The sequence below is a fragment of the Dermacentor silvarum genome, chromosome 4, assembly GCF_013339745.2.
Source record: "Dermacentor silvarum isolate Dsil-2018 chromosome 4, BIME_Dsil_1.4, whole genome shotgun sequence".
Taxonomy (NCBI): domain Eukaryota; kingdom Metazoa; phylum Arthropoda; class Arachnida; order Ixodida; family Ixodidae; genus Dermacentor; species Dermacentor silvarum.
Window position 1 is genome coordinate 187,233,281 of NC_051157.2, and position 18,834 is coordinate 187,252,114.

The window sequence follows — 18,834 nt, forward strand, 5'->3', positions numbered from 1 at the left end:
GCGGGCTGCGCCCGCTCGTGACCCGTGCGCGTGAAAATGGTCATGTCCTCCAGCCGAGCCGTTAAAGTCTGGTACAGCGCGCCGATCTGGCCCAACGGTGACGGGGCCATCGCGTCTTGTCGCTCATCGGCTTCACCGGCGCCAGCTCCAGCCACAGTCGAGACTCCGGTTTGCTGTTCTTCTTCCGAGACTACCTTGCGTACGAAGAGTGAGTCTCCAAGGAAAAACAGACAAAACAAACCACGCAAACAAGACGCAATAGATATGTGCACACAAATAACGCCGCACAAGACGCGGTAACCCAACCACAAAAGACACCACAACCGCTACCGTCAAAATGCCAAAAACACCAGCTAACAAACCAGAAGCCCCGATGCCTATCTCCGAGAACCACCAGCTCGCATCACGTTGGGCGCAAAATGTGGGCTCAGGGCCATGGCTTCAGAGCCAGTGGCCAGCTGAGGCTCTCAGAGATGACACGGACTGCGGGAGACAAGCAAAGGACAACCTTTACTGTCGAGAGCCCAGACCAACTGCCGTCCAGCTTCCTGATCGCGGCTCCGACCTCAGGCCTGTTGCGCGTGGCCCGGGCGCGTGAGCCCAGCTCCGATGATGATGATTACGGCACAGTGGTGCTGCCAAGCGGCCGACATCCCCATAGTATCTAATATTTTAATTTGTTCCAGAAGTCAGTTTTCGCGCACATAGCAGCGTTCCACAAGTGCCAATTTTCGGAAGCGGATGTGGGGCAGGAGTCAGGTGACGCATTTGTTTAAGCTGTTCGTTTTGATTGGCTGAGCATGGAGATCGCACTGTGTGTCTAAATGCCTTAGACGTAGCCACTACATTTAAGTAAAAATACGTGTTTCACACTTTTTAAGACAACATAGAAGTCTCCAGGTGTGTACAATACAAATGAAAAAACCTTGCAACTGACACCAGGTGCGCAGTCGCTCGATTTACACTAGGGTGTCTCGGAGTGCTCCCTCTGTCGGCGAGGTCGAGCAACGACTGAGGCACAATCGAACACAGAGCCTCTCCAAAGCACCCCATAACAGCGGGAAAGAAAGCTGACAGCTTACTTTAAGCCATAAGTATATACTATAAATAACGAAAAAAAAGAAACTGCGTCGGCTGGGAATCGAACCCGGGCCACCCGCGTGGCAGGCGAGTATTCTACCACTGAACCACCGACGCCGACGTGGAGGCGAGTACAACACGTGTTACAAATACCGGAATATTGCGCAACATCTAGCTGTTATTTAGGTCAGCGTGCTAGCTCACTCAAGCAGAGCTGCTCGTCGACCGGGTGCATTCGTATCGAAACTAGAACTTCTGCGACGTCAATTTCCGCTTCATATTAAAATGGACAATTGGAGCACAAACAGCGTACACATACGTCACACAGCACAGCGAACGTCTCAGCATGACGTCACCGGCGCATCTGCAGTGCTCCTGATTGGCAAAACACATAGCATCCTCGATCACCTTGCCCCGGGGTTTCCCCGAAACCAGAATGGTGCGCTGTGCACCGCGGTGGTGGCGCACTGCGGGGGTCAACATCCAGGACAAAACTGCACCCCGTGCAGATGTTTGCATGCAGCGCCACTTTGCCCCTGGCGCGCAAAACGTGCGCAAAACGCGCGCGCGCACGTTTTATTGTTTGCAGGTGCAGAGCATCCGCGGCAAGCACTCGAACCTTGTCAAACTGCGTGCTCCGGCATACCTGGTTACAAGCATAGACCAAGGGCTTTTATAATTAATGGCAAGAGACATAATGTGGCAATGACGGTGGATGAAATGAACGATTTTATTGCGAGTAAGTATTCGTTTTCAGCAACGCACGCGTGGGCAGTCGAACGTATTGTCAGCAACACAGCGCGGTGCGCTTCCGCGGCCCGCCTCCAGTAAGTTCTAGTAGCACACAGATGGGGAGCCAAATAATCTCCTTACTCCGGTGTCGCCGAGGCGCCTGACGACCCGTTCAACGAACCTGTCCACTTTCGGCCGCTCTTCACCACATTGTTTTGGACAAGGTCGATCAGCATGTCCTCTTCGCTGTCAGACGAACTTAAAAAAAGCTCATCGATTGCGGCAACTAGCAGTGCTTCCTTTCTCATTGCCGACATCTGACTATAGTCGGATACAACTTTAGAAGACAGCGGCATTTGCCCCTCAAAGGCGGATGGACACGAGCCGGCACCAATAGGCGCGCACTTCAGGTGACGTCATGAGCCGGACGGCCGGTGTCCCCGCCGACGGAGAACATGACTAACATGGCCGCCCTCGCTTCGAACTGGGCCGAGTCGCGTCAGCTCTGTGCGTCTCCCTTCGTCAGAGTGAATTCGAATTGTTTGTGGTGGTCTGTCATGCCAGAAATATTATTGTGAGCTCACGATGCACAATTTGTGCCGCGTGCGTTTGTTCTGAGCCGTGAGCCGGCGAAGAAAGATTGCAGCGAACATCGGTGGCGCTGCGCTGTGCTTCGTGTGGAAACAGGATCCCGCGGCGACATACCGCTGCAAACAAACATCGTACGTGTTTGTTCCGTGGTGTTTTGTTTTTCTCCTAAGTGAAGTTACGACGAGGAGAGTTCGCCAAAGTCTGGTACCTACTGTGAGCGGCGGGTGTGTTTGTGTACTGTGCCCCTGCGTTTCTCGTCGGACGTGGTGAAGTGATGGAGCAAAACCGTTATCAGGATAAATGAGAAAAGCGTGCGCGGATGAAACCAACCTGCGAGTTGCTCAACAGAACAGATTTGTGAAAGCAACCTCCAACGCAAAGATTCGTTGCTGCCAGCTCAGCGTGCAAACGACCGATCGTTGGCAGCAGTGTGATAAGATAGCCGAGCGTCTAGCGGCGTCGTTCGAGTGTTGTGTAGCACCGTCGATTGATTGCTTTCCACCAATGCTAACAATCAGTGACTAAAACGCGCTGCTTGAGCGAATGTCAATGAATTGTTAACGGTCAGGCGTTTGGAAGCAGTGTTTGTTTCCTTAATGTCAGCCTGAATGCTAATTTAAAATTATGACTGATACACTGGTGCCGTTGCAAGGGAGCTTGGCATGAATTCGCGTCGCTGTATGGCTTAGAACTCTTCGCTCACTGCACGCGCCAGCTGTAGAAAGCCTGCTGTGACACAATCGCGCATAAGCTGTGCTGTCAGCGCTCGACTTGCTTTCCCACAACACAGCTTTGCGCTTTGTCGTGATATGTCGCTACTAAAAAATTCCTATGACAGTGAAGGCAACAGAGCCAATGTGTACATTAAAAAAAGCACGACAAAGTAGGCACAGCTGCTTGTGAATTGACTCCTAATAGTTCTACTCGCGTCTGCGTTAAATGTGTGTGCGTGTTTTCTTGTGTGTTTGTGTATATTTGTTATTTTGCCCCTTTTTGTATTTTATATCTTAGTTTTCGCGCTCGCGTTTGTGTTCATGTGTGAATATGTGAGTTCTTTCGTGCTTGTAAGTATTTGTTTCTATTTCTATTCTTTTATTTTTGCATTTGTTCTTGTAAGCATGCTGCAGCCACGACTTTCGACAATTCCATTAACTCGTCTCATTCAAAGCACCAAGTCCTGTGAATAGCCGGGCTGGTCTCTTTGATGTCATTAAAGCTATTCTCTCTTGTCTACCTTGCCTCCTCAGTCTGCCACCTTGCTTTGTTTTCTCCTACTATTCTGACCTTGCTTCTTGTGCTGTTGCTGCAACGTGATTGATCAACTTGCACCAAAGAAAGTTCTATCAGCTGTGACAACAGAAACATTGACAGATACAAAATGTTAAAAGCATCACGTGGCTTGCGCAGTTACTTCGTCTCTTTCCCCTGTTAATGTGTTTATGCACCAGTGCATACGGTAGCTTACCAAAATTGCACATGAAAAGGTGCCATATTGTGAAACAGCACCTTGCTATGTTGTTGCATTCAGTCTTTATAAACAGATGGTTTTGCTGCCCGTCACATGTAGTGGTACAAGTATATAACATTGTGCAGTGGGGTATCATTTCCTGTCATGACGCTTTCATCATTACAAATGCAGTTTTCTAGTGAATGGAGTCCAGCAAAACAGTGCTGTGAGAGCTTTTGCAACGTTCACCATTTATTACTTCCCCAATATCACTGTCTGAATCTGTCCGTCACTTTGCCTACGGCTTGTAATGAACAAAGTGACTCACTAAAACACGTTCAACTTTACTGAGCATTTTTCCGGTACGTAAATATGACAAAAAATGCTAGCAAAGTTAATCTCGTTAATAATTGTGCTTGCATTCGCATTACTTGCTCGAGTCAGATTAATAAATTGAAAATTGGCTATGACAACACTTCAATTTTCAGTGCACACTGCTAACGGAGCCATAAAGCGTGCTCCGACTAATTTCACTATGGGGCGCGTCAAACTCGACGGTGGCTGCCTGAATGAGCAGTTTGGGGCTCACTAAGCTAATGATGTTTTATATTTCTTCTCTTAATCGCATAACTTGTGTGAGCCAGATAACAAAATAAACAATGCAACCAAATGAATGTGCTTTGGCATTCAAGCTGCTGACAGTGGCTGTCAGTTTGGTGTTGTCTGCTGCTATTTCACCACCACTCGCTATGACATGACTGTGATTTACAGTGCAGACTACTAACAGAACCATCACGCGTGCTCTGACTACTGCAATTTCACTATGAGGCACGTCAAACTCGACGGTGGCTGCCTGAATGCGCATTTTGGGCCTCTCTAAGCTAATGATGTTTTATATTTGTTCTCTTGATCGCATTACTTGTATGAGCCAGATAACAAAATAAAGAATGCAACCACATGAATGTGCTTTGGCATTAAAGCTGCTGACAGTGGCTGTCATTTTCCTGTTGTCTGCTGCTATTTCACCACCACTCGCTATGACATGACTGCGATTTCCAGTGCAGACTCCTAACATAACCATAAAGCGTGCTCTGACTTCTGCTATTTCACTATGGGGCGCATCAAACTCGACGGTGGCTGCCTGAATGAGCAGTTTGGGCCTCTCTAAGCTAATGATGTTTTATATTTGTTCTCTTAATCGCATTACTTGCGTGAGCCAGATAACAAAATAAACAATGCAACCACATGAATGTGCTTTGGCATTCAAGCTGCTGACAGTGGCTGTCAGTTTCGTGTTGTCTGCTGCTATTTCACCACCACTCGCTATGACATGACCACGATTTCCAGTGCAGACTGCTAACATAACCATAAAGCGTGCTCTGACTCCTGCTATTTCACTATGGGGCGCGTCAAACTCGACGGTGGCTGCCTGAATGAGCATTTTGGGCCTCACTAAACTAATGATGTTTTATATTTGTTATCTTAATCGCATTACTTGTGCGCGTCAAACTCGACGGTGGCTGCCTGAATGAGCATTTTGGGCCTCACTAAACTAATGATGTTTTATATTTGTTCTCTTAATCGCATTAATTGTGTGAGCCAGATAACAAAATAAACAATGCAACCACATGAATGTGCTTTGGCATTCAAGCTGCTGACAGTGGCTGTCAGTTTCGTGTTGTCTGCTGCTATTTCACCACCACTCGCTATGACATGACCACGATTTCCAGTGCAGACTGCTAACATAACCATAAAGCGTGCTCTGACTCCTGCTATTTCACTATGGGGTGCGTCAAACTCGACGGTGGCTGCCTGAATGAGCATTTTGGGCCTCACTAAACTAATGATGTTTTATATTTGTTCTCTTAATCGCATTAATTGTGTGAGCCAGATAACAAAATAAACAATGCAACCACATGAATGTGCTTTGGCATTCAAGCTGCTGACAGTGGCTGTCAGTTTGGTGTTGTCTGCTGCTATTTCACCACCACTCGCTATGACATGACTGTGATTTACAGTGCAGACTGCTAACAGAACCATCAAGCGTGCTCTGATTACTGCTATTTTACTATGGGGCGCGTCAAACTCGACGGTGGCTTCCTGAATGAGCAGTTTGGGCCTCTCTAAGCTAATGATGTTTTATATTTGTTCTCTTAATCGCATTACTTGTGTGAGCCAGATAACAAAATAAACAATGCAACCACATGAATGTGCTTTGGCATTCAAGCTGCTGACAGTGGCTGTCAGTTTGGTGTTGTCTGCTTTTATTTCACCACCACTCGCTATGACATGACTATGATATCCAGTGCAGACTTCTAGCAGAACCATCAAGCGTGCTGTGACTTCTGCTATTTCACTATGGGGCACGTCAAACTCGACGGTGGCTGCCTGAATGAGCATTTTGGGCCTCACTAAGCTGTCTTATATTTGTTCTCTTAATCGCTTTACTTGTGTGAGCCAGATAACAAAATAAATAATGCAACCACATGAATGGCTGCCCGAATGAGCATTTTGAGCCCGCCAACGATAATCAGGCTTAACAATTAATAGTGTTTCAATTTATATATGCCAGCATTTAAATGTGTTTCTATGCCACTTCTTAAATCGAGCACAATGTGTGCAGGACTTTGCTTATCAGAATTGAGCTTCTATTATAAGAAATATGCCATAAATGTAACTGCTTATTTATTTGAGAGGTCATGGAATGGATGGTTGGCTGTTGCGAACCCACTGGCAAAATTTTGGTAGCCCTAATAAGGGCTGTTCTTTTGTTAATAAGAAGCGTTTATGCTTCGTTGAGTGGCTCAATGCCAGACAGCTCGCAGTCGGAGTCGCTTTCTTCAGTGTCATCTTCACCCAGCTGGATGATGATGGGTTGAATGTGCTCACTCCCAGACGTGTCAAGCTGAACTTTGCCTCCAAGTCCATCACATGCTGAATGCTCTTCCTCCAGTCTTCCGCCGTTACCTGCTTGATTTTCTCCCTCAAGATGACGTTGAGCGTGGACAGCTTGAAGTCTCTGTTGTCCGCAGCGATGCCATTTTATTGCGATAGCAATTATATGGACACTTCAACCGGATTTCTGCCGTCGGCGTCGCCGTTGCCGTCGTCGTCGCCGTGAGGTTCCCTATAGATAAAATCTTCGCCGCGCGCCGTATGCCCGAGCGGAAGCGTGCGGGGACGCGTGCTATAACGGAGAGCCAACGCACTCAATCTCCCACGCGCAAGCAAGGAAGCGGAAAGCCAGCGCCGGAGGGAGCGGGGGGGGGGGGCGCACTTTACTCTGCCAACAACTGCGCTCGTCGCTCGCTCGCACCGTCGCTTATCTCCACACGGCTTTGACCTTTATGCGCCGTGCCTTCGTCGCTCAGTTTCCGTTGATGCGATAGACCGCACGTACCTTCGCCCGCTGCTGCGGCGTATGCGCTTGCTGCCAGCGTTTTGACAGTAGTTGTCTGCAGTCATTCAGTGTGATCTATTCATGTTTGTTTGTGCGCGCTCACACCACGCTTGTTCAGTCAGTTAGTAATAGTCGGGCCATATTTTCCAACGCACGCTACACATGCAATGCTGCCCGGGTCGGCAGTGCAGTGCTACAGGTGTGTCCCTTCACACGCGCTGCCCAAGGGAAGCGCTTCTCATCAACACCACCGTTTCACACGCGCCTTCTCGTGGTCAACGAGTCTCTCTTCATGTCGGTCTACTTACGCCGCAGCACACCTGCTTACTTAATCAGCTCATGTTTACTACAAGTCATATTGATACGAAAGCCGCTCACCTTACTTCGTATGACATTGCCGTGTTGCTATCGCATTCATTGCTTCGCCCTTAGGGCGAAACTGTGACATTTTTTGACGTTGGCCCACACAAGCTCAATGGGCGCAGTGGTACGGCGGGAGCCTGAGTACAATGCAACCGGCCTTTACAGCTGTGTTGTCTACGATGTAGCTCAGAAAGCGTGACTTTACAGATGCCACCAGCTCAAGCAGCTGCTTCTTTATCATCCTTTCACCGTAGGTGATGTTCTTGCTTGTGAGCCACTCCTGTATCTTTTCCTTCTTCCAGGCTGTCGTCGGCAATTTCTCTTCTCGCCGGCTATGGTAAGATGCATTGTCTAAAACAATGACGCTACCAGCTGGCAACTTCTGCAGAATGTCATTGAACCAGCCCTCAAAGCGATTGCCGTCCATTTCCTCGTGGTAGTCGCCAGTCTTTTGGCCTCGGAATATATCCAAGCAGCCGTCGACGAAACCATCCTCGCTGCCGATGTGCGTGACGATCAGGCGCTGACCTTTCCCAGAAGGTTGTTTTAGACCCGTCGTCAGCCCATTTGCTCGAGCGAACAGGCGTCCGCGCTTCTGCACCACGGTGTCTGTCCACACGATCGACCGAGTGTGTCCCGCTGTCACCCATGTCTCGTCCAGGTAGAAGATCTTTCGGCCTTCCGCCCGGTAGCGCTCCACGTCACGGAGGTAGCGATTCCGCCAATCGGTGATGTCATCCCGGTCGATCAGCAGCGAGTTGCGGCTTCTCTTTTCGTGCTTGAAGCCGATCTCGGCAAGCAGGCGACGCACAGTACACCGCCTTAGTGATGGTAGTTCCATACGCTCCAAGAACTCGGTAGTTACCTTCTCGACCGTCGGTATCTCGTTGCGGCGAAAGAAATCGTGCACACATGATCACAGCGCGCACAACGTGAAGCTGTCAAACTTCGCGCTGCGTTTCCTCTTCTCCGCATTGCGTGGGCGCTTTCGCGAGGGCGTCGCCAGTTTGCCACCCGAAAAATGCGAAGCTTTAACTTCCTGCCTCACCCTGAACACAGTCCTTTCGCTTACACGAAGCATGTCGGCGACAAACTTGCTCGTGTCCTCCACGCTGCGTTCAGGCTGCCTGTTACGCCAAAACGTGTAGCAGTGGAAGATCATGTTGCGTGAATCGCTGTTCAGGATGTGGCCGCTCTTGTTCTTGCCGAGGCTCTTTGGTGGTGTGGTCATCGAGGCGACACAAGGCTCGTTCGGCAACAAAGGATCGCGTTCCGATGTCACCTCGCTGGGCTCCATGGCGGAAAACTGGCACGGAATGCCGCGCGCGATCGTTCGCGAACTCACGAGATCGCAGGTTCGCAACCGCGAAAAAAGGAAAAAAATATAATTAAAATAAGCCCAACACATTAAAAAAATAAGGTTGTGCAAACACACAAAAAGTATATATGAATCTTATGCTATTAAGCCAGCGACTGCTACGCCCGGTGCCGTCGATCTTGCTCCGTAGCAGACGACGCACAGCGTTGTAGAAGGCACGGAGTTATTTTTCTCTCGCGATCCGGCATGTGCGGTAGCATTTCCATCATGATAGTTTTACCAAACCACTCGTCAAGATACAGAAATCTTATTTATACCGACAAATACGTGTTTTAGAAGCAGTCACAATTTTTTGAGTGGGACTATTTCTTTAGTCGCGGAGGAATTGGCTGCTGCGCTTCGGTCAACTGGGCGGGGCCTCCTCCTGTCTTCTAAAGTTGTACCCGACTATAGGTGCGAGCCGGGCAACGGAAAATCGCCCCAACAGGGTGCGCTTCCGGTGATCGAGAATGGTCGGTGCACACCTGTGTGGTTGATCGAGGATGAAAGTGCGCACCAAGGCGCCCCGGTGCGCACCGGTGCGGGTGATCGAGGACGCTAACAGACAGCGCCGACAGTCGGCACGGCGCATTCTCACTGAGCTTGGCGCGGGCGTGCGCCACGTGGATGCCTGCACAGTGGGTTCGTCTAAGGATGCTGCAATGAAGGGCTTCGCACTAATTTCGACCACTTTGGTTTCCTTGACGTGCACCTAAGGCATGATATACGAGCGGTTTTGCATTCCGCGCGACCCTGTCCAGCTCGGACCCAGAACAGCAACAAGCCCTGGTCAACCGAGCCCGGACGGCGGCAAAAGCCAATGGTCTTCCGGACTAGGAGGTCCGACCACAAAATGGCTGTTAATTTTCAATAATAAATGTTTTACTCTCTCTCCGCCCACATCGGAATGTGGCTGCTGCGGCCGGGTATCGGACAGGCCACCTCGTGCTCACCAGTGCAACGCCGTAGCCAGTAAGGCACAGCGTCGGGTATAGCTGGCAGTTGTAGACAAAGCTCATTTTGTACTTAGGTTTAGGTGCATGTTAAGAACCGCAGGCTGTCCGAATTAATCCGGAGACCCCCACTACGGTGTGCCTCATAATCAAATGGTGGTTTTAGCATGTGAAACCCCATTATTAAATTTCAATTTTAAAAATTTTATATATCGCTTATGAACTACCCTGTAATTGGAACAAAAATGAAGTAGCTGCACGTCGATGGAATGCAAATCTTTTCTTTCCTTTTTTTTGCAGGATGATCAGTGTTTAAGCCAATGATAAGTAGTAAAACGTACGCTTTCGAAGAGTAATTGAATTTCCATGGCTGTGTGATCTACGAACGAGACGTACTAAGGAAATCTCCATATTATGCTGATTTCGAGGAACGACGTACTTGAAAACAATATACTGCGTCGCTGTGCCAGCAAAACGAGAATGGTTATTTTCTAAGCACTGCTGATAGCAGTGACAAAAGCTGACATTTCACATACCTTGCTGAAAAATTCTGCGGTGTCCTGGTTTTGTTAAAAAGTGCACCCCAAGATTCCGGGCATTACCAGCTGTTTCATGTTTTAACACTGTTTGGAAATGTCCTCGCCGTATGACTGTCAATTTGCGGGGGTACTTGGAGGACCTCCCAATTCATGGTTTTGACCGCCAGCCTCTGCAGGATTCCACGTCATCGTCGACGCCAGACCAGAGAAACAATGTTCGCTTCTTATGTAGTTTTACTCCCTTTCATGCATAGGAGGCAACGCAGCGGAAACTACTCAAGTGTTGTGGTAACGGAACTCTCACTCTGCACGTTTCGCAGTGCGGCTGTTACGTCGACGCTTTCTGCGGGTTGACTACTTCGTGTATTACAACTAGAATTTGTGAACGTAATGTTTCATCAAATACGTAATATTTGCGCACCTTTGTTCTTTCAGTATGCTTTGGTCGCAAGCGCTAGTGGTTTGCTGCGGCCACTGAGAGCAGATAAATGTCATTCTACCCATTCGGTGGTAAATACGTTGAGCTATTCGATGCCTTCCATGTAATAATTGTATCATATTTGTTGATGCAAAAGCATGATACTTAGGTTCACGTCGAATTACATGGCAAATGCCTACGTCATTGATTCTTCAGTGGCAAACTATAGACCGTGTACAGCGGTTAGTTTCCGGAGCGGGGAAGATATGGCGCTACCGGCTACGGTGACGATGCCTGCTTAGTGCAGTCGAGTGCTTTCTTAGGGTAACCGAGTGACTAAATAGCCGCAAAAAAAAAGAATGCGTTTGTGCTAAGTCTATTGACTTTATAGGATAGTGCCCATATGAAACATAGTGTGGCGTGGTATATATGAAAATGCACGCTCCCTCAAAGTCCGCCACTGTGTGTCCCCTGCAGTAAGGAGAAAGGCTAGTTGGCTTGTTTTGTGGGCAGTGCTTTTAGCAAACAAACGCTTATCTGTCATAGGTGAATGAGTAGCTTAACAGATTATGCCATGATCAGGTTTGAAAAACAGGTGTTTATCTCCTATTTGAATGCGATGCGAACAGTTATACGAGCGTGAGTGAGCTAGGAATGAGTCGGTGTATCTTCCTACACTTTTGATGTGGCCGCACTGTCGTGCTTCTTAAATAAGATTTCGCATCCGGTAATGCGCATTATACGGCGTATTGCTGCATCACGTTCGTCCTGTCCTGATCCTCCGTTGATGCTCCTCACGAAGGGGAACCTAATTGAAGTAGACGTAGATGGTGTTCCGTTGACGGCATTGATTGATACTAGAGCCCAAGTGTCCATAATGAGCGCTAACCTATGTCGTCGCCCTCCAAAAGTTTTTACGCCTGCCATCACTCGAGCCGTACGCGTCGCCAATGGCGCCACTGTTGCCGTCAGGGGTATGCGCACTGCTCGCATAGGAATTGTTGGCCGCCAAGTTCCAGTCCTGTTCACCGTGCTGACCAGACCTCCTCATGACCTAATCTTCGGGCTCGACTTTCTGACGACGCATTCTGCCCTCATCGACTGTTCCACTGGTGTGCTGTGCCTCGAGCTTCCTTTTCTTTCAGACGGTCGCCCGGAACAACCGAACACCCTCTGCACTACAGCGTTTATTCGCTTACCTCCAAAAGCCCTAATCTTCGTCGAATTGGCCTCAACGGCAACCGTGCCTGATGGGGACTATGTCGTCGCATCTATTTGTAATGTTTTCCTGGCGCGCGACATCTCTGTGCCACACTCCGTCGTAACCCTTGCCGCTAATAGGATGTGTCTCCCCGTTATAAGTTTTGTTTTGACGAAGCAAGTATTACCTGAAGGCATAGCGGTGGCCACGCTCCGGTCGGTGGCAGACGACCACGTCACTGCTTTTGCGGACGACGCGTCTCCAGATCCCCCTGATTACCCGCAGGAAGCCTTGAACCTCGACGGCCCATTACGTCCCATGGTCGCTCTGTACCTCAAACCTGACCAAGCAGCTGCCCTATATCGCCTTTTGCTTTCCTACCGCGACATATTTGACACTGACAATCGACTACTTGGTCAGACGTCTCTTGTTAAACATCGGGTAAACACTAGTGATGCTGTTCCCACTCACCGCCGACCGCAACGCGTGTCCACGGCAGAGCGGCAAGTTATCCTGCAGGAAGTAAACAAGATGCTCGCCAAAGGCATTGTTGAGCCCTCGTCGAGTCCGTGGGCGTCGCGGGCCGTGCTCGTCAAAAAGAAAGTTCGCAGGTGGCGGTAATCAACGTAGAAACGTCACCTGCAAGTTTCTTTATGACGAGCAACGTTTCTACGTTGATTACCACCACCTAAACCGAATCACTAAAAAGGACGTTTCCCCTTTACCACGAATAGACGACGCTCTTGATTGTGTTCGCGGTGCCAAATACTTTTGGTCCACCGATCTTCGATCTGGTTATTGGCAGATTTCCTTCGATGAGCAAGACCAAGAAACGATCGCTTTCGGCACTCCAGATGGGCTCTACCAATTCAAGGGTATGCCGTCCGGTTTATGTCGCTCAAGGATCCTACTGGCCGGCTCGGTCGTTGGGCCCTCTGACTACAAGAATATCCCTACACAGTGGCTTTCAAGTCGGGACGCCAACGCCAGGACGCAGACTGCCTCTCTCGCTACCCAGTCGAAGAGCCGACCTCAACGTCTGATATTGACACCGACGCCCGCGTTCTCTCTGTTTTTCCACTGCTCCATGTCGCCGACGAGCAGCGCAATGACCCGGCCTTGCGTATCATCATTGACCGCCTGGAATCGTCTCTTTCCGACAGTTGCCTTTGCTTATTCATTCTTCAAGATGGCTTACTCTACGGCCACAACGTTCACCCCGATGGCCCAGCGTTACTCCTTCTGATCCCTAAACACCTTCGCTCGGCTGTTCTCCATGAACTTCACGACCTCTCCACTGCGGGTAACTTCGGTGTGTCACGTACCTACGACCGGATCCGCCGACGCTTCTTTTGGCCAGGGCTTGCTCGTTCCCTTCGAAGATACGTAGCTGCCTGTAAGAAATGCCAGCGACGCAAGCCACCATCGACACTCCCTGCTGGGTACCTTCAACCACTTGACATTCACGCGGAGCCATTCTCTCGGGTTGGTTTGGACTTACTTGGCCCTTTTCCTCTTTCTACCTCTGGGAACAGGTGGATCACTGTGGCCCCGGATTACGCCACGCGCTACGCCATCACCCGAGCACTTCCTACAAGCTGTGCCACAGATGTCGCCGATTTTCTTCTACGCGAGGTGATTTTATTACATGGTGCTCCGCGACAACTTCTCACCGTGGCGGGACATTCCTATCAAACGTTATCGCAGACATCCTGCAGTCCTGTGCCACGAGGCACAAGCTATCCCCGTCATACCATCCGCACACAAATTGCCTCACGGAGCGTCTCAATCGCACTCTCGCCGACATGCTCGCGAAGTATGTCTCTTTAGACCACACTGACTGCGATATCGCTCTACCGTTTGTCAATTCCTCGCGCCACGACGCAGCCGGTTATTCCCCATTTTACCTTCTGTTCAGCCGAGCACCAGCACTGCCCCTTGTTGTGGTTCCGCTTCCTTCAGGCTCGACCGGCGTACTTCACGGTAGCGTAGCGTTGCCGGCAGGCTGCAGGCGTCCGGTAGATCATGGCGACCAGGCAGGGCAAGACGATTTTAAGTGCGAAACTTGCACTGTTTATTTCATGTTGAAGGATTGTAAGAAGAGAATGGATATATGAGAAAAAATACATGGCGGGGCCGCTTAAATGGGCCCTCTAACAATGGGGCGGGGTTTCGCTCCAGTCACGTGACAGGCAAGTCCAGTTGGGGGGGGGGGGTGCGGCAGCATCTCCCTCTCGCCTAGGTGACGTTTCCCTGTCTTGTCCCCGCTGGTGGCAGCACGAAGTTCCCGAAGAACGTCATTCGCGGAAGGTGGACAGCTCCCCTAGGCGACGTTTCCCGGGCTTGCCTCCGCTGGCGGCAACCCAAGGCTCCTGAAGACGTTATTCGTGGAAGGCGGGCCTATTCGTCTCCCACGCACATGCACACAAAAGGATCACCAACTCGGGCGTCCTAGTCCCCGCACCTGTACACAAAGGGATCAGACTATACTGCGTTCCAGATGCTCCGGGAGAACGTTTCGTAGAAGGCGGACTTAATCTCCTCCCCGCACCTGCGCACAAAAGGATCGTCCCGCTTGCGACAACCAAGCACGATGGGGAGACCTCCTCCGTTAATCCATTTAACGGGCTGTCGTACGTCAACCGTAACAGCATCTCCGGCGGGGGAAGAAGATCCCGACGCGTAGGGGCCAGCAGCCACTGGGCGAGGGATCGGCGTTTCAGCAGCAGAACTTCCCTCTGTGGTGACGAACCCTTGGTTCGTAGCCTGCAGATTCCCTGGAGTCGTTCATCAGTTCTCGGGGTGCTCTTGTAGGCCTTCTCTCCCTGGTCCGGACCGGTGAAACAGGGCTTGCACACAGGTCTCGCAACTTTTCGTCTCCTCTTTGGGCACGCAATCACTCCAAAACAGTGCCGGACCCACAACCACAAATAAACGAGCACAAGGCCACTCTCCCCCAAGACACACCAGGCTTTACAAAAAAAAAGAAAACTGCTACTGCTTTCCCATTCCTTTCGCGCGTCTTCCCCCTTGAACACTAAAAACAGCCATTTCCTGAAAGCTTTGGGTCGTGATTACGAAATCCACTGACAATCAAGTATAATTACGTGATAATAAAACAAAACGTACAAGAGAAACAAAATACTAACGTCAGAATGACGCTGAAACCATAGTGAGCATGAGGTTTTCGCTACTCTAGGGGCAACGACTCAACCCGTCGGCATTGCCGTTAAGTTTACCCTTCTTATAACGAATATCAAAGGTGTACTGTTGAAGAGCCAAGCTCCAGCGCAAAAGACGGCCGTTTTTTGTAGACATGGACTGCAGCCATGTGAGGGGACAGTGGTCAGTCTCTATGGTGAACCTTGAACCAGCGATATAGCAAGCTAGCTTCTGCACCGCCCATACCACGCAGGCGCATTCCTTTTCTGATGCACTGTATGCTTCCTCACGAACTGAAAGCTTTCTACTGGCGTACAGTACGGGGTGTTCATTTTCGTCATCTCTCTTTTGACAAAGCACTACCCCCATACCCCGGTCGCTGGCATCACACTGAAGAATGAATGGCTTAGAGTAGTCGGGCGCGTTCAAGACTGGCTGACTCGTTAGTGCTTTCTTCAACATACTAAAAGCCTTTTCTTTTGCGCCATCCCACCTTACCGTTTGCGGCTCTGTTTTTCTGAGAGCATCTGTTAAAGAACTTGCAATCTCGGAATAACGTGGGATATATCTCTGGTAATAACCTGCCAAACCAAGGAATGACCTGATGTCCCGCTTGGTGCGTGGTTGCGGGAAGTTGTCTATTGCAGCCAGTTTAACCTCTGAGGGCCGACGATGGCCTTGCCCTATTACATGACCTAGATAAGCTACCTCCGCGCGTCCCAATTGACATTTGGGAGCCTTGACAGTTAAGTTGGCCTCTCGTAGACGACACAACACGGTTCGCAAGTGTTGCATATGGTCTGCCCATGATGAAGAAAAGATTGCTATGTCATCGAGATACGGAAGGGGTCCTCCATTCCCTGTAGCACCTGGTCCATAAGGCTGGAGAAACAATATGGAGCATTCTTCAAACCAAAGCTCAGGACTTTCGGCCGAAAGGTTCCCATCGGGGAAATAAACGCTGCAAGCCTGCTTGCCCTCTCGGTCAACGGAACCTGCCAGTAGCCTCTGACCAAATCGAGCGTAGATATGAAATTAGCACTGCTCACTCTTTCAAGTCTTTCCTCGATGTGTGGTATTGGGTAGGTCTGGTCCTTCGTGATTAAGTTGAGCCTGTGGTAGTCGATACATGGTCGTGGCTCCTTTCCTGGGACCTCTACCAAGATAAGAGGCGAGGTATAATCACTCTCGCCTGGCTCGATTACACCTAGCTCTAACATCTTGTTTATTTCGGTGGCCATGACTTGTCGTTGACGAGGTGAAACGCGATAAGCTTTCGAACGAACTGGGTCCGATGAGATTAACTCGATGTCGTGAACGATCGCAGTGGTCCTGCCTGGTGTGTCCGAAAATATGTCTTTAAATTCACACACGAGTTCCCTCAGTTCGGCCCTTTGATCGGGATTCAACTCCGCCTGCTCTACTAGTTTGTCAATGGTCTCGTGCATGTCTTTTGCCCCCGTTATGGATGTTAACTCTGGAAAGTCGACAGGCATCTCCTCGGGTAGGTTAAGCGCCATGTTCACAATGGCCTCCCTCTGCCGGTAGGGTTTAAGTAGATTGCTGTGGTACACTTGTGGGGTCCTTCGTTTTCCCGGTACCGTGATTAGGTAGTTTGTATCAGATAATTTCTGAATTATGTCAACCGGTCCTTCCCATTGAACCTGTAGTTTGTTTTTTAAGGAGGGTTTCAGAATCATTACCTTTTCTCCAACTTCAAAGCGTCGCGTTGGAGCCGTCCTGTCATAGTAATGCTTAGCATTGCTTTGGGCCTTACGCATTTCCTGCCCTGCTAATTCTTGAGCTGTGTGCAGTCGGTCTAACAGCTCTAGCACGTATGCCACAACCGAAGGATCGTCGGCCCGGCCTTCCCAGGCTTCTCGAACAATGCGAAGAGGGGATCGAAGGCAGCGACCGTAAACGAGCTCCGAAGGTGAAAAACCTGTTGACTCGTGCGGTGCAGTTCGAAGCGCGAACATTGCCGCCGGCAAGCAAACCTCCCAATCGGCTTTGTGCTCATAACAAAGGGCTCGCAAAAGCCGTTTCATGACTGAGTGGACTTTCTCTACCGCATTTGACTGAGGGTGGTACACTGAGCTATGAATAATTTTAATACCGCACGTTTCCAGAAACGTCGAGGTCAGTGCGCTCGTAAACACGGATCCCTGATCTGACTGGATTTCTGCGGGAAACCCCACTCGCGCGAAAATCGACAAAAGCGCGTTGACGATCTCCACCGCGCTGAGTTCTTTGAGGGGTACCGCCTCTGGGAATTTCGTTGCAGGGCATAGTACAGTGAGAATATGCCGATAGCCAGACTGCGTTGCAGGAAGTGGTCCCACTGTGTCTATTATGAGTCTGCGAAACGGCTCCGTGATAATGGGAACAAGTTTCATTGGCGCCTTAGCCTTATCTCCGGGCTTGCCTATGCGTTGACATGTGTCGCAGCTTCTCACGAATGCTTCCACTTCCCGAAAGCAGCCGGGCCAGTAAAATTCCTGCAGTAAGCGGTCCTTTGTTTTCCGAATGCCCATATGCCCCGTCCAAAAGCCCCCGTGGACCAAATGTAGGAGCTGCTCACGATAGGGAAGCGGCACCACGAGTTGGTCGAATTGCACTCCCTTTCGACTGGCGTACTTTCTATAGAGGACGCCTGCCCTCTTGAGGAACTTTACGTTATGCTTGGCCACACCTTCTTTCGCGTCTGGCCTTAGGTTCCGCAGGGTGGAATCTTTTTCCTGTTCAGCAATTAATGTGGCAGGGCTTACATTAAATAACGTTCTTCTGCATTCTGCCTCTCGAGACATCTCCGGCTCCGGCGATTTCCTGGCCTCTTCATTACCTAGTGTACTTTCCGCACTGTCCCCTATAGGGCTGTCCTGTTTGGTGCCGGTTGACAAATCTTCCGTCAAACCTGTTTCCTCCACCACTGGACATTCGTACACGGCCTTGGCCGCGAGCTCTCTTGCCTTGGAACGAGTTAGGGCTTGGACTATTCCCTCACTAAACCCGATTCCCCTGCGTCGCAGCAAATTCTCGGATTTGTTAGAAAACAAATATGGATACTGCGGCGGGAGATGTGCCGAGACGGCGGCTTCAGTCTCCAGTACTCCGAAAGGGCCTTCGATGCTAATCTTTGCTACAGGGAGACAAACACTGGAGGCCTCCACGGCTTGCCTTATCCAAGCACATTCTCCCGTGAACTGGCCTTCCTCCACGTACGACGGGTGCACCACGTCCATCGTGGCTGCCGAGTCGCGAAGCACCCGACACGGTTTCCCGTTTACCATGAGGTCTCGAATGTACGGTTCTAGTAGCTTCAGATTTTCCTCGTTTCTACATAGTGACATCAACACTAGTTTGGGATTTTTGCACCCCACAGAGATATGCCCCGTTTGCTGGCAGTTGTAGCAAACTACTGGTTTCTTTGCCTCGAAAGCTTTCTTCTTTTGCCTTTAAAGGCAAAAGCCTTCTGCTCTCTGTTCTGGTGACTCCTCCTTTCCCTTGCTGTTCTCGTCACTATTTTTCACCGACTCTGACCTTTCCTTTGATTTATACTGACTTGACTTTGACCAACGCTCTAGCTTGTCG

At 50.0% G+C, this 18,834-nt stretch overlaps 1 non-coding gene across 1 annotated transcript; it reads right to left on the bottom strand.

The window, feature by feature from the left end:
- Positions 1-1,126: 1,126 nt before the first annotated feature.
- On the bottom strand, positions 1,127-1,197 carry Trnag-gcc (transfer RNA glycine (anticodon GCC)). Its single transcript has one exon. It is a non-coding gene; the product is annotated as a tRNA-Gly (tRNA).
- Positions 1,198-18,834: the final 17,637 nt, after the last annotated feature.